The sequence below is a fragment of the Olea europaea genome, unplaced genomic scaffold, assembly GCF_002742605.1.
Source record: "Olea europaea var. sylvestris unplaced genomic scaffold, O_europaea_v1 scaffold652, whole genome shotgun sequence".
Classification (NCBI taxonomy): domain Eukaryota; kingdom Viridiplantae; phylum Streptophyta; class Magnoliopsida; order Lamiales; family Oleaceae; genus Olea; species Olea europaea.
Window position 1 is genome coordinate 286,199 of NW_019264892.1, and position 12,749 is coordinate 298,947.

The 12,749-nt window shown below is 30.6% G+C and overlaps 1 pseudogene; it reads left to right on the forward strand.

Annotated features, from left to right (window-relative positions):
- The first annotated feature begins 10,747 nt into the window (after positions 1 to 10,747).
- LOC111390149 lies at positions 10,748 to 11,944 on the forward strand (annotated as a pseudogene).
- The last annotated feature ends 805 nt before the right edge of the window (positions 11,945 to 12,749 follow it).

The window sequence follows — 12,749 nt, forward strand, 5'->3', positions numbered from 1 at the left end:
CAATTTCAATTGACATGCAATAATCATTGAATGTTTGTGAGTAAAATTCACAGCATTATAAAAACGAATAGTCTTGATTGAATAATCGAAAAATTGCACTCGTAAGTTTATGATTTCAGTAAGTAATCTAGCAAAAACAACATTCCTAGTGGAAAATAGGCAAATATATGATCATCTAATAGAAAAATCAATTAATATCATAAAATAATGAAATGGTCCACATGATAGGTGTATTGGCCCACATATATCTCCTTAAACTCTTTTCAATAAAATTAGAGATTCAATATTGACCTTTATAATCAAAAGTTTAATAACTAACAAAATATACATGAATGTTGTTTATTATTCGACGGATCATTATAGATCTCGGATGTCCAAGTATATCATGTCAAAGTATAAATTTTTTTGAGTCAACGAACTTCGGTTCTTGACATTATTTGATTTAACAATTTATCTATAATATATTAAATGTCACATCAAGTGAAAATCATTTTTAAACAATTATAACCCTACTATAATTCAATTATTTCAATAATACATTACTTTTCGTTTTTCAATATGTAATAAAAACTACAAAATACTTGTCATATATGAATTTCATGTTTTAACTCTCAATTAATTAACATTCACATTAATCTAGACTAACGAATCTTGATAGATATGAATCTAGAGTTATTATAGATGAATTTAATTTTATTCATATATCTAGAAATTTTAATGGGTGTTTAAATTCATGCATTAGTAATTAATTCTTATGTACCAAATGTAGTATAAAAAGATTGCTTATTTGTAATATTTCATCATAAAAAAATTTGAATTATAGAAGTTGAGTTTGAGAGTATAATTTTATCTTCTTAAATTTCTATCCTAAATTTTATTTTCTTTATTTTGTTTGAGACTCATCAAATCCTTCCAATAAATTAGTATCAAATATTATTTTTACAACATTTAAAAAAGTAAAGTATTTTAGAATAACGTGCAATGCACGTTCAACTCTTACTAGTTTTTTAAATGTATAATACATGCCAGATTGGAGTATATTAAGTTTTTGTTTTATCTGCTTCTCATCAGATACAAAAGAAGTTAAGCAAAGATATTCAATATCATTTTCTTATATCGTTTCAATGTGATATATATTGTAGTAAATATCTTTAAAACTAAGTAAATTTCTTCTGAATTTTCTACAATAAAGTGTATTGTCAATATATAATTTCATATTATTTAACAAAATAATACAAGTTCTTCCAGAGCTTTCAAAGATATTCAATGCACCTAATATCGTATTAACATTATTTTCTAATAATGTTAAGTCTAAAAAATATTTTTTATTATCTTGAATAATGGAATGTGTAGTTACACTATCAATGAAGCAGATATCTTTACAATCCATCATGAATATATATATATATATGTGTGTGTGTGTGTGTGTACAAAATCCGAAAACAGTCTCACTGATTTTGATTTCTTCTTCTTCTTTAGGAGTAGAACTCTCCCCTGTTGAAGTAGCAAAGATTTTAAGAAGTCTGTCTAACTTCTTTTTTAAAACCATTACCTTTTGTTGAAGTTGCTGATGCACTTAATCATTTAGAGAAAATCTCTATTTGTGATATGTGTCAATTTGAGAATTACACATGTGATTTTCAATCTTTGGATTTTTCATGTAATTAAATAAGTTTAAGAGTTCTTCATACTCTTAGACCTTCTTTTTTAAATAAAACTTTCATGTTTTAGTCAATTCTTCATACTTTTCTTGTGCTATATACAAACCATGTACGGATATTTACAGAATGAATATATATATATATATATATATATATAAAGTATCAAACTTTTTTGCGAAAAGTAAAAACATATTTTAAATTAAATTTCTAAAATAAAGGAAAATATTTGAAATTTAGAAAATAAACTAATCTATATTTTCCATAATTATGATAAGTGTCGTTTCTACACATGTTCGAAAATATGATATTCTAATGTTCTTTAGACAATATACTACCTAACTTATGGAATAATTAACGAACATATCACAACTCTGTTAATTCACCACATTTTGAATTTAATAATAACTATTGAACTACGGATTAGACATTATACCTCATGGAAACGATACTCTTCACTCACAAATCTTATTACTTGTATAACGATCCACTATACTTCTTGGTTTTCACGTGAACAAATTTTTGGCGCCATTATCAAGAAATGACAAATTTAATTTTAGTTTAATAGTTTATATTAAGTTCGATTTTTTTTCTATTTTTTTTTCCTTTTTGTTCTTTTTAGGCTTTAATTAAAATACTATATCCCTTTTTGCCTCACTCTTCATAAGTTTTCACCAGTTTATGCAAAATTCTCATGAGATCGAAATCCTACTATAGATCCTGAATCGAAAGATCTTGAAGCAGCGCCAAAGAGAACAGAGAAGAGCAAGGGTAATGGTTGGAAATCAAAATCAAGTTCAAGATGCACTACAAAAAACAACATTTTCAATTCAGCATCCACCTCCTGCCCAGCCGATATAGTGGGGTATTATGTTAATCCAATGCTAACTCAAGTTCAACCTCCAAGCATGTACTTGCCATTTGGATAGGCTAACTTCCACATCTGACCAGATGTCATAAACCTCTTCCAGAATCATCATAATATTAGGTTCTGCAGGAAGGCCATAGAGAATCCTCATGAATGCATACATGTACTTATCATGCTGTGCGAAGTGATCAGCCGCGAGGAATGTCACAAGATGCATTTCGAATGCGTCTATTCCCTCTCACTTTGAAGAAGGCCGCTGGAGCATGGATATTTTCTCAACTTCTCGGGAGCATACAGTTATGGAATGATATAGTTCAGAAATTCACCATAAAGTACATCTCGCCAACTTGAGTTCATCAAATTTGAAATGAAATACATACATTTAAACAAAATGATCTCAAGAGTTATCCAGAAGCAAGGGCATAGTACAAGAGTTTTTATTGGAAGTGTCTCAATCTAGACATTTCTAAGCAAGCTCAAGTGTACCTCTTCCACTATAGTATACATCAGGAGTTCAATGACATGGTAGATGCTTTAGGTGAGGATCGATAATGACTATGATGTGGACGATGTTTATAAGCTTTATAAGAGAATAGCAGAAAATCAATCGATGTGGCTGAGCTACAAGGAAGTCCAAAGGAAAACAACTAGTACATATAATATGGACGTTCTAACAGTGTTGACAGCATATTCGAGGTAATAACGAGAAAACTTGACAATTTGGCCCATTATGTGAATTTGGTACAAACTCTAGCTCCTTTGTGCATAGGTTGTGGGTGTAGATCACATCACTGCAAGCTGCTCTTTGGCTTTTACTCACATGGGATAGCCAGCGATTATGCACAAAACTTCCAGTGGTAGCAGAACTACCCTAACAATTACCATCCGAACTAGAACAAATAGCCAATCTCATCATGGGTTAATAATCAAGGGCAAAATTATCATAATAGAACACTAGGGTTCCAACATCACCAGCAACGTAAGCACAAGCGAAGGTCATCAATAAAAGATATGCTATCTCAGTATATCATAAAGACTGAGACCAATTTCCAGAATCAACAGATTTTTATCAAGAATTTGGAACATCAGGTGGGACAGAATACAACTGTAATAGTCAACAAACCATAGGGTACATTACTTAGCTCCATGGAGAAAAATCAAATGGAGCAGGTATTAACAATTGAAGCGGTGTGTTTTGAATCTAAAGAGTTAATTCATCCTCGCCACTCAGATTCGGGCTATCACCACTAGAAGTAGGGTTCAGCTACCAAAAATTACAGGAAGCAAGAACGAGACTGAAGGTACTCAAGTATCTACAAAGGGCAAGGACAAGTGGAGTATTATGAAGAATTAGAAAAGAAGGATTAGCAAACATCCTCAGACAGTCCACAAGTTGATGTAACAGTTTCCATAAAAGCACCTGCATACCCAGTTCCATTTTCTCAAAGGTTGAAAAATATCAAGCTGGAGAAAAGGTTCACAGAATTTCTAGAAGTCCTTAAAAAGCTGCATGTCAACATCACTTTCATTGTCGCGATCCTTCAAATTTCAAACTACTCTAAGTTCTTGAAGTAGATGTTGACTAAAATGAAGAAGTTGTCCGCGCATGAAACAATAGCTTTATCTAAAGAATGCAGCGCAATCATCAATGAAAGGCCCCTACCAAACTTAAAGATTCAAAGAGTTTCACTCTACCTTGCTCCATGAAAAATTTACATGATATAAATTGTCTAATTGATTCAGGAGCGAGTATTAATTTATTTCCATTGCTTCTTTATAGAAAACTGGGATTAGGAGATCCTAAGGTGACATTTATTAACCTTCAGCTAGTGGATCAATCACTATAGCACCCATACAGAATATTTGAAGACATGCTTATCAAGATAGAGGAGTTCAATTTCCAGCTGACTTCATCATCCTAGACATAAAAGAAGAGCTTGTTGAATTTTGATACTAATGAGATAGTCCTGAAGGTGGATGATAAGTAGCAGAGCTTCATCATGGATAATCCATTAAAGCAGCCGTCCTACTTTGAGGATTGCCAAATAGTGTACCATTGAGAGCACTATAAAGGCAGGTCAGATGAAGGTGGAATTGTTAGTAATAACAACAATGAAAACTTAAAAGATGAAAGAATAAAGTGCAATCAGTATATAAAGTACAGGGCTGAAAATTCTCTTTTCAAGCCACTATGAAGATCCTACAAACAACAGAAGTCGAACTCAGGAATTTAAATAAGTGCGTGTTGGAAGGCATCCCAATATTTCTATCCCTTTTATTTATTATGTTTTCTAGACTTAAGGATAATTTATTGTCATTTTTATTTAATTATTAAGAACTCATCATCCATTTCCCGTTTTCCCTTAAGTCCTTGAGATGTAGTTGGTTTATTAGATGTTTGAGTTTAGTAACACGCATTTTAGTTATTTAATCTCTAATGTTTTATCTAACTGTATTTTGTAGGAGCATGACATCTTGGAACATTTAAACCGACATTGACCAATGAGACAATAGGAACAATAGGACAAGCTAGCCATTGGATTACACGCCATATCAGTGGAGTCTTTTCTTCATTTTCTTCCCCACCCCTTTATATGTGGACTTTAGTTGGTCTAACTGGCAATGATGAATATATTAAATTATGAATTAATCTATGAATGGTTAATATATTGCATGCTTGGGTAAAGTTTGATATACATTGAGCACGTAAATTAAGTTAAGCATTATGTAAAAAGGTGTTCATTTCATAATTGGATAAAGTGAAATAGTGAACCCTAGGTACTAAACCCAAAACCACTAAATTTTACATCATTGGACAAAATTTAGAATAGTTTTGGGGATTTCACCATTGTCGAAAGATATTGAGATAAATGGGTATTCCATGTGTAAAATTAAAAATCGTGTATGAATTAACTAAGATCAATAGGATAAAATTTGGCGAAAGTCTAAAGTTTTAAGTCGATTTACTTATATAGGTGTTAATGAGGGATATTACACTAATCAAGGCATAAAAAATATTTATTTAAAAATTTCTCTTCGTAGCATTTATGACTCGAGTTATTAAGCCTGTAATGATGTTAAATCTGCTGTCCTAAAGTTAACTGATTTGAAAGTTATCAATCTAAAGCTCGCTAAGGGGGCCATTTAGAAAGTTTAAAGGAGAGAATGCTACAAATAAAGAGTATTGAAATAAAAATTGAGAAAAAATAGAAAAAGCAAGAGCATGAAACAGAAGACGTACCAAATGCCTTGATTAAGCCACAAACACTTGTTAAGAAAACTTGACTTTTGATTAAGGATTATTAGCCAAGTTGAGTTCTGGAGATTAAAGAAATCAAAGTATGGAGAATCCTTGTTTATTGACATATTTACTTGCAATTAATGAGATTTACCTAAATTAAAGAGGTGATGATAGTATAAAAATTCAACTTTATGTCACACATTTGAAAAGAGCGAAAATAATAAGTTTGGACGTATATGAATCTTACGAGTGATGAAACAACATATTTGACCATTGAGGGTTGGAAATTGAAAATACTTATGAATATATGATATTATGCTTAATTCTTCACACATGTCAATCTTACATTGAAAAAGTAGATTTTAATTTATGTATTGTAGATATACATAGATTTGATATTATGATTTCAATCCTAAGATAAAAAGTCGAGTTAGCAAGCTAAAATTTTTTTGCATTACTTGATTGAATGGCCACCAATTAGGTAATTAACATTGTGTGTTTGTTAGGTTTTAGTTTTGTTTGAGGACAAACAAATATTCAAGTTTAAGGGTTTGATAAGTGTTCTTTCTATACTTATTCGAGGTCATAAAAGATGATATTCTAATTTTTTTTGTATAAAATACTACCTAAGTTGTGGTAGAATGCAAAAATAGTTAAAAATGGTGAAACTCGAAATTCGAGGATGAAATTACAAATAATTCATAGATGAAACCGATGAAGATGCTAAGGATTTAAGTGAATATAATTGGAAGATAAAGGAACAAAATTATAAGAGAAAATGATTGAAATAAAGCACATTCAAAGTTCGGGGACAAAAGTGCAAACACTCAAATGTTGTGTCGAACCTCATGATGGGGTCAATTAGATGAGAAAAGACCTCAAAGGGATGAAATATAATCAAAGTATTATCACATATCAACTTTCAAGTAAAAAAGTTATGCTTTTGATTTTTAATCTCAGTTTGAGACTAATTTTTGGCATAACAAATTTTCGAATTGGAAAAGTGAAATCTTTGAACAAATTGTAACCCTTTGAGTTAGTTTTTCAACACACTTTGAATCACTTCAATCGGATATCGAAAAAAAAGATATGACGAAAATAATTAAATCTATCGAGCGAAAAAATATTATACCTATACACACCTATCCCTCCAAAGCTCCCAGGACCAGCTATGATTTCTTCTACGTGGCTCTTTCATTTGTACTATGCGATAGCATAGTACTTTTTGAAGACAAGATTTTGTTTTCCTTTTGAATTGGAACTCTGCTTTGTAACAATTTTTTGGGCTTCCTTTAAGTATTATAATCTGTCCAGAAAATGAGAAGACCTTCCTAGACCTATAAATTCATAGATTCAACATATTTTAGAGGCAAAGAATGAGGCTAGATCATCAACGTCAAGGAAATTGTGCAAAATTCTTAAAGATTATCCATTCAAAATCAAGATTTCATTCAAGAAAGCGGATTTCTCCACTTTATTCCATATTTTTTTCGATCCTGGTGATCTCTTTTCATTATTTCTTATATAATTTAATAATTAGGATAGGTGACTAGATTTTTTTACTCTGTATTAGATGAATGGTGAACTTTATTGTTTGGTTATTTTAATCCAGGGTAATTAGTTTAGTATTTCTTAATTTTTCTTGATTAGTTTAGCATTCTTTTGAAGTATTTGATTGCTTGATCACCAATTATATAGTAAGATGATTATTGTAGTGTAGGAATACTCACAATAAGTATTAAATGCGGCAAAATCAAGACATGGATAATAGGTATTATGAATAATATCTATGACATGTGCAATCATCCGTGATAAATCCTGTGAATCAATGTATTTTTTTATATGAATTCGTACTAGGAATAGAATCTGATCGTGTTAAACATAAGTTTAATATATCTTGAAAATGAATATTGAATATAAGTAGATTATCGATTGTCTTGAATTTATGAATTTACTAGAAATAATTGAAATAAATGGTAATAGGGAGATTCAAGATTCTAATACAAACTTTCACATTCGATTTAATAACTTTTATTGCTTTTTTAGAGTAAAATCAGAATAAATAACAAACACATCCCAACTCTTTTGATGTCATTACACTTCGAATTTAATAATAACTATTGAACTAAAAATTAGACATTATTCCTCTGATGCTCTTAATTCATAAATATTATTACTTGTATACGATTTCATACGTTTGCGGGTTTTCCTTGAACACATAACACCATACCAATGAAATGGTCAATATTCCCATTTGGATTAACGAAAAAAAATCAGAGATATTCAAATGAGTCACATCAGTGGGACATCATAATTAGCAAAAATTTTCTCCATTTTCCCTTTCTTTTGATTGAATTTTGGTAGAGATCCACAAAATGTTTTGCCATACGACAAATATATGGACAATTCATTATCATTCTATATCTAAAGCAACTTTCGTCGTACTTCTTTTTGGATATGCTACTTTCGTTTGCTTTGTGCCTTCTGCCTTTTGAAATTGTTGCCTTGTTGATTATTTCGTCCATAGTTTAGTCTACTTGTACATCAGCATCCACGTCCCTATCTTGATACTACATTTGCTTCAGACAATGCAATATCAATGGTACATAACCTTTTTCATCAATAGTTCAGAGTACTTTTTAAAACCATATTCACAATATTACTGCTATACGAGCACATTCCAGGCTAAAAGGTGGAAAAGATTTTCTCCAACATATCTTTATCGATGATCTTTTCTTCTCACAAAGTTAATTTTGAATATATTCTGAACAGTTCAGAATTGTACTCACTAATAGTTTTAAAGTCTTACAAAAAAGGTGCATTCACTAATAGCAGATTTTGGGGAGAACTATAGTTTTCTGATGATCAAATATTTCAATTAATTTTTCAAAGACCCTGTGGATCTTTCTCGTTAAGATATTTAAATTTTAATCTATCGTGAAGATGATGATGAAGGAAGATGAGTGTTTTTGCATGATCCTACAATGATTATTTTTTTTTCTTTTATTGTTTCTTCTAAACATTTTGAGACAAGATGTATATTATCATCGAATACCCATGACAGATAGTTTTTGCTAGATATGTCAAAAGCAATAAATTCAAGTTTTGTAATGTTTGTCATTTGATTAACAACACAATAAAGTAAAAGAAAATATAATTAGTTTTGAAAAATATGATTTAACATCATAAAATAGTTAATCAAGTAGTCAATATCAACATGACATAAGTTACGTATTTTTCTTCAAGGATAAACATTATTTGAAATAATATGTTCTTCGAAATACGTGCTACTTCTAGAGTACGTTATATTTTACTATTACTTTTTCAAGATCAATATGTCAATATTCTTCTAAAATATTGAAAGTTATAATCCATACTCTTCAAGAGCAAGTAATATGCTTCCGAAATATCAATTATAATGTTATGGTTTTTTAGGAGCAACAACAAAATATTTATAATAGACAGCTCTACAGTTAATATTCTACTGGAATATTAAGTATAATGTTGTCCTACTTCAGGAGTAACAACATGATAAATTATCAATTTATAATCGAACATCTAAAATTATTTAATTAAGCTAAAAATATTAATTATTTACAAACAGTATATGAATAGAAAATAATCTCATTCAATTAACTACAAAAAAATACCATCATTTTGATAGTAATAAACTGTTAATTATATGAAAAGAAAGAAAAAATTTCTAGTTAACACGTGGAATGATAAATATGTGTTGTCATTTATCATATAAACCACATAGAAGCAGTAGATCGAACCCCACTTCAATTCAAGTTGGACAATAATTAATCACATGTCACCTTCTTAGATAGAGAAAGTTATGGGTTTAATAAAGTGAAATATTTTATCCAAGCAGAGACCGGTGGCAGCAAGGAAGGAGCCACGAAATTTGTTCAGTGCGAGCATAATTTAACTCACGTCGAACATTGAATTTTGATCATGAATTTAATGATGGTAAAACTATAAAACAAAATCGCGATAATATTAAAAATGATATAGTTTATAATTAAAAGTGTTCCTCGCAAATTTTCATAGTTTAACAAATGAAGTCCAAATCAACCTATGCCAAAAATCAAGCAAAATCAGGGGATTTTGCTAATAATAAAAATATAAAATAGAAAGAGTTTGGGCCTAAAAATTCAATGCGGGCATCTTCTTAACATGGCTCTGCCCCTGGGCGTGGCAGACTCTTATCTTTTGGAGAAAAAAGTTATGGTCAAAAGAAGAAAAATGTTGATGGAGATGCAGAAAAAACAGGTAGTCCCAAAAAAAAAAAAAAAAAAGAACCTTTAACTGTGAAAGAATTTATTGAATCTGCATATTGTTAAATATGTACTACCTTTTGCAAAAATTGCGTTGACAACATGTTATGAAAAGAGAGAAATAAAGAAGATAATATAAGAGTCAAAACTCAAAAATATGTATCTTATTGAGAATCAAGACCCATATTTATAGGATCTAAAATAAGTGATACAATTGAAATAAAATAAACTCTTTGAACTAGATAAGACTTTTTCCAATGTATCATGATAATACTAAATAATCATCAATAATTATCTCATTATTTTACAACAAATAAATAAAATTGTCTAGTATGTTAATTTATTGAATCAACACTCCACATATACTCAGTGGTTAAGCTAGAACAAAAGATTTGTGGGGGAAAATTAAAAAATGATAATAATTGTGGGGGCAAAAATTAAAAATTACAAGGAATATTTTTATTTTATTTTTTTTTTTTTTTTTTTGAAACACTTGAAAAAATCTTGGACTAAATTTGAAATTCTAAATTTAGCGTGGGGGCAACGGACCCTACTGTTCTCACACTAAATCCGCCCCACACCTACTTGAATCAATTTGTTAAATGTTGTTTCTTGGAGGACAATTTATATGCTCCCTTTGCATGCATAATTAGAGCTCAACCTCCAGAATGAAAATATAGAGTGAAGTTCGAGGTGTAAAATGGTAGAAGTGAAACTATTTGGTACGTGGTTTAGCCCATTTAGCCAGAGAATTGAGTTTGCCTCGAAACTCAAGGGTATCGAATATGAATTCATAGAAGAAGACTTAAACAACAAGTCACCTTTGCAGCTAAAGTACAACCATTTTACAAGAAAAATCCCGTGCTACTCCACAATGGCAACCCAATTTGAGAGTCTTTGGTGATTATTGAATACATTGATGAAACATGGGAAGGCCCTTCCATTTGGCCAAGAGATCCTTATGAAAGAGCCACTGCATGCTTCTAGGCTAAGTTCTTTGAAGAGAAGGAATGTTTGTTGTCTAAAAGCATGAGACGTTAAATATGAAATACATTTAAAATTCCATTGCTTAAAACTTTAAACTAATACAAAATAGATACTCTCTTTTAAAGATGCATTTTTTATGTCATGATATCTTGCACGTATTAACATTTGAGGTTCTATCTTAAAAGTCAACATTATTTGGAGGAGTATTTCAATCATTTATATATTGATTTCTATTTCGATAATTAGTCAATGTGAGATTTATTTTTTAACATGCCCCAATATGAGAATGTCTCATTTGAACACATCAATATTAACATCTTTGTGCTTATTTTTTAGTCTTATCGAATCAAATTACTCGTTTGAAATTAAGTGCTCTAATATCATATTATGATTTGGAATTTCATTTTAAAATGTCATCATTATTAAGAGAAACAGTTCATATTCTTATATGCTGATTTATATTTCGATAATTAATCGACGTGAGATTTATCCCTTAATAATATATGTATATCACTTGCTCATTCAATAAAAAAACTTTGCATTTAATGCGTACCTGCTATGTGTAAAGTATGTTGGAACAAAAGAGAAGAGCAAGAGAAGTTTAAGGAATAATGCACTCTACTCCTGAAAATTCTTGAGAGTACACTCTCGGGCAAGAAATTCTTTGGGCAGGGTGAGAATATTGGAATGGTCGATGTTGCTGGCAATTTTGTTGCATATTGGTTTTGGAATTCTCCAAGAATTGGCAGGACTGCAAGTATTCACAAAAGAGAAATTTCCCAACATAGGCAAATGGGTTGATGAATTCCTTAATTGCAGTATTATAAAGGAAATTATGTGATGCTAGGTCTAGTCTAACTGTTAGGTGATGATGAAATAGCCTTTTGGCCCAGAGAGATTTAACAATTGCCCCATATACCCTCTTTTTCTAAGTGTTTTGATTAATACCCTTAAATTAATTAAACAATTTAAGAAAGTACTAATTACGTCCTAAATTCTAACCAAAAGCCAACCCAGTTGACTACAGCAAACCCAAACCTAGCTCTCCATATTCCTCATTCGTAGAAATCGTCAACTTGTAAAATCCACCAAGCAACTTCCGTTGATCTCTTCTCCGAGCAAAACATACGACTTTAAATCTCCGTTTTCGACCCATTTTTTGTTGATTTCTTCTTCGTCTCCCCTTTTTACGTCTTCATTTTCTCATTTTCATTTCGACCCCAAAATTTTGTAAACCCTATCCCCAAATCGATTTTACCCCACAATCGAAAGACCTCGAAGCTCGATTATTGTATTCCTCAATGCACAGTCAATTTCAGTCATTTTGATTCTCATTTTGTGGAGATCTTAAATACCAATCCTAAAAATCCCAAATAGTCGAAACCCTAACTCGTTTCGATCAAAATCCAGTAATCTGAGTCCAATTTTGACTTATTCATTCTGACGCCGACTTTGATAAGAAACTTCGACTCTTATTTCTGTAATGGCTGGAAAAAGTAGGTAGAAGAGAAAAAGAGATATTGATGAAGAACCATCTTCGAAGAAGAAGAAATCTTATAAACCCAAGGTAGCGTTAATTTTTCTGCTTCCACTCTTATGTGTACGTTTTATTCGTGCAGTGTTCCACTCTTACTGGTTTTGATGTTTCATATGTGACTTTTTTAGTTTTGTTCCATGCCTTTTGTTTTGTATAAAATGAAATATGTATACAATAT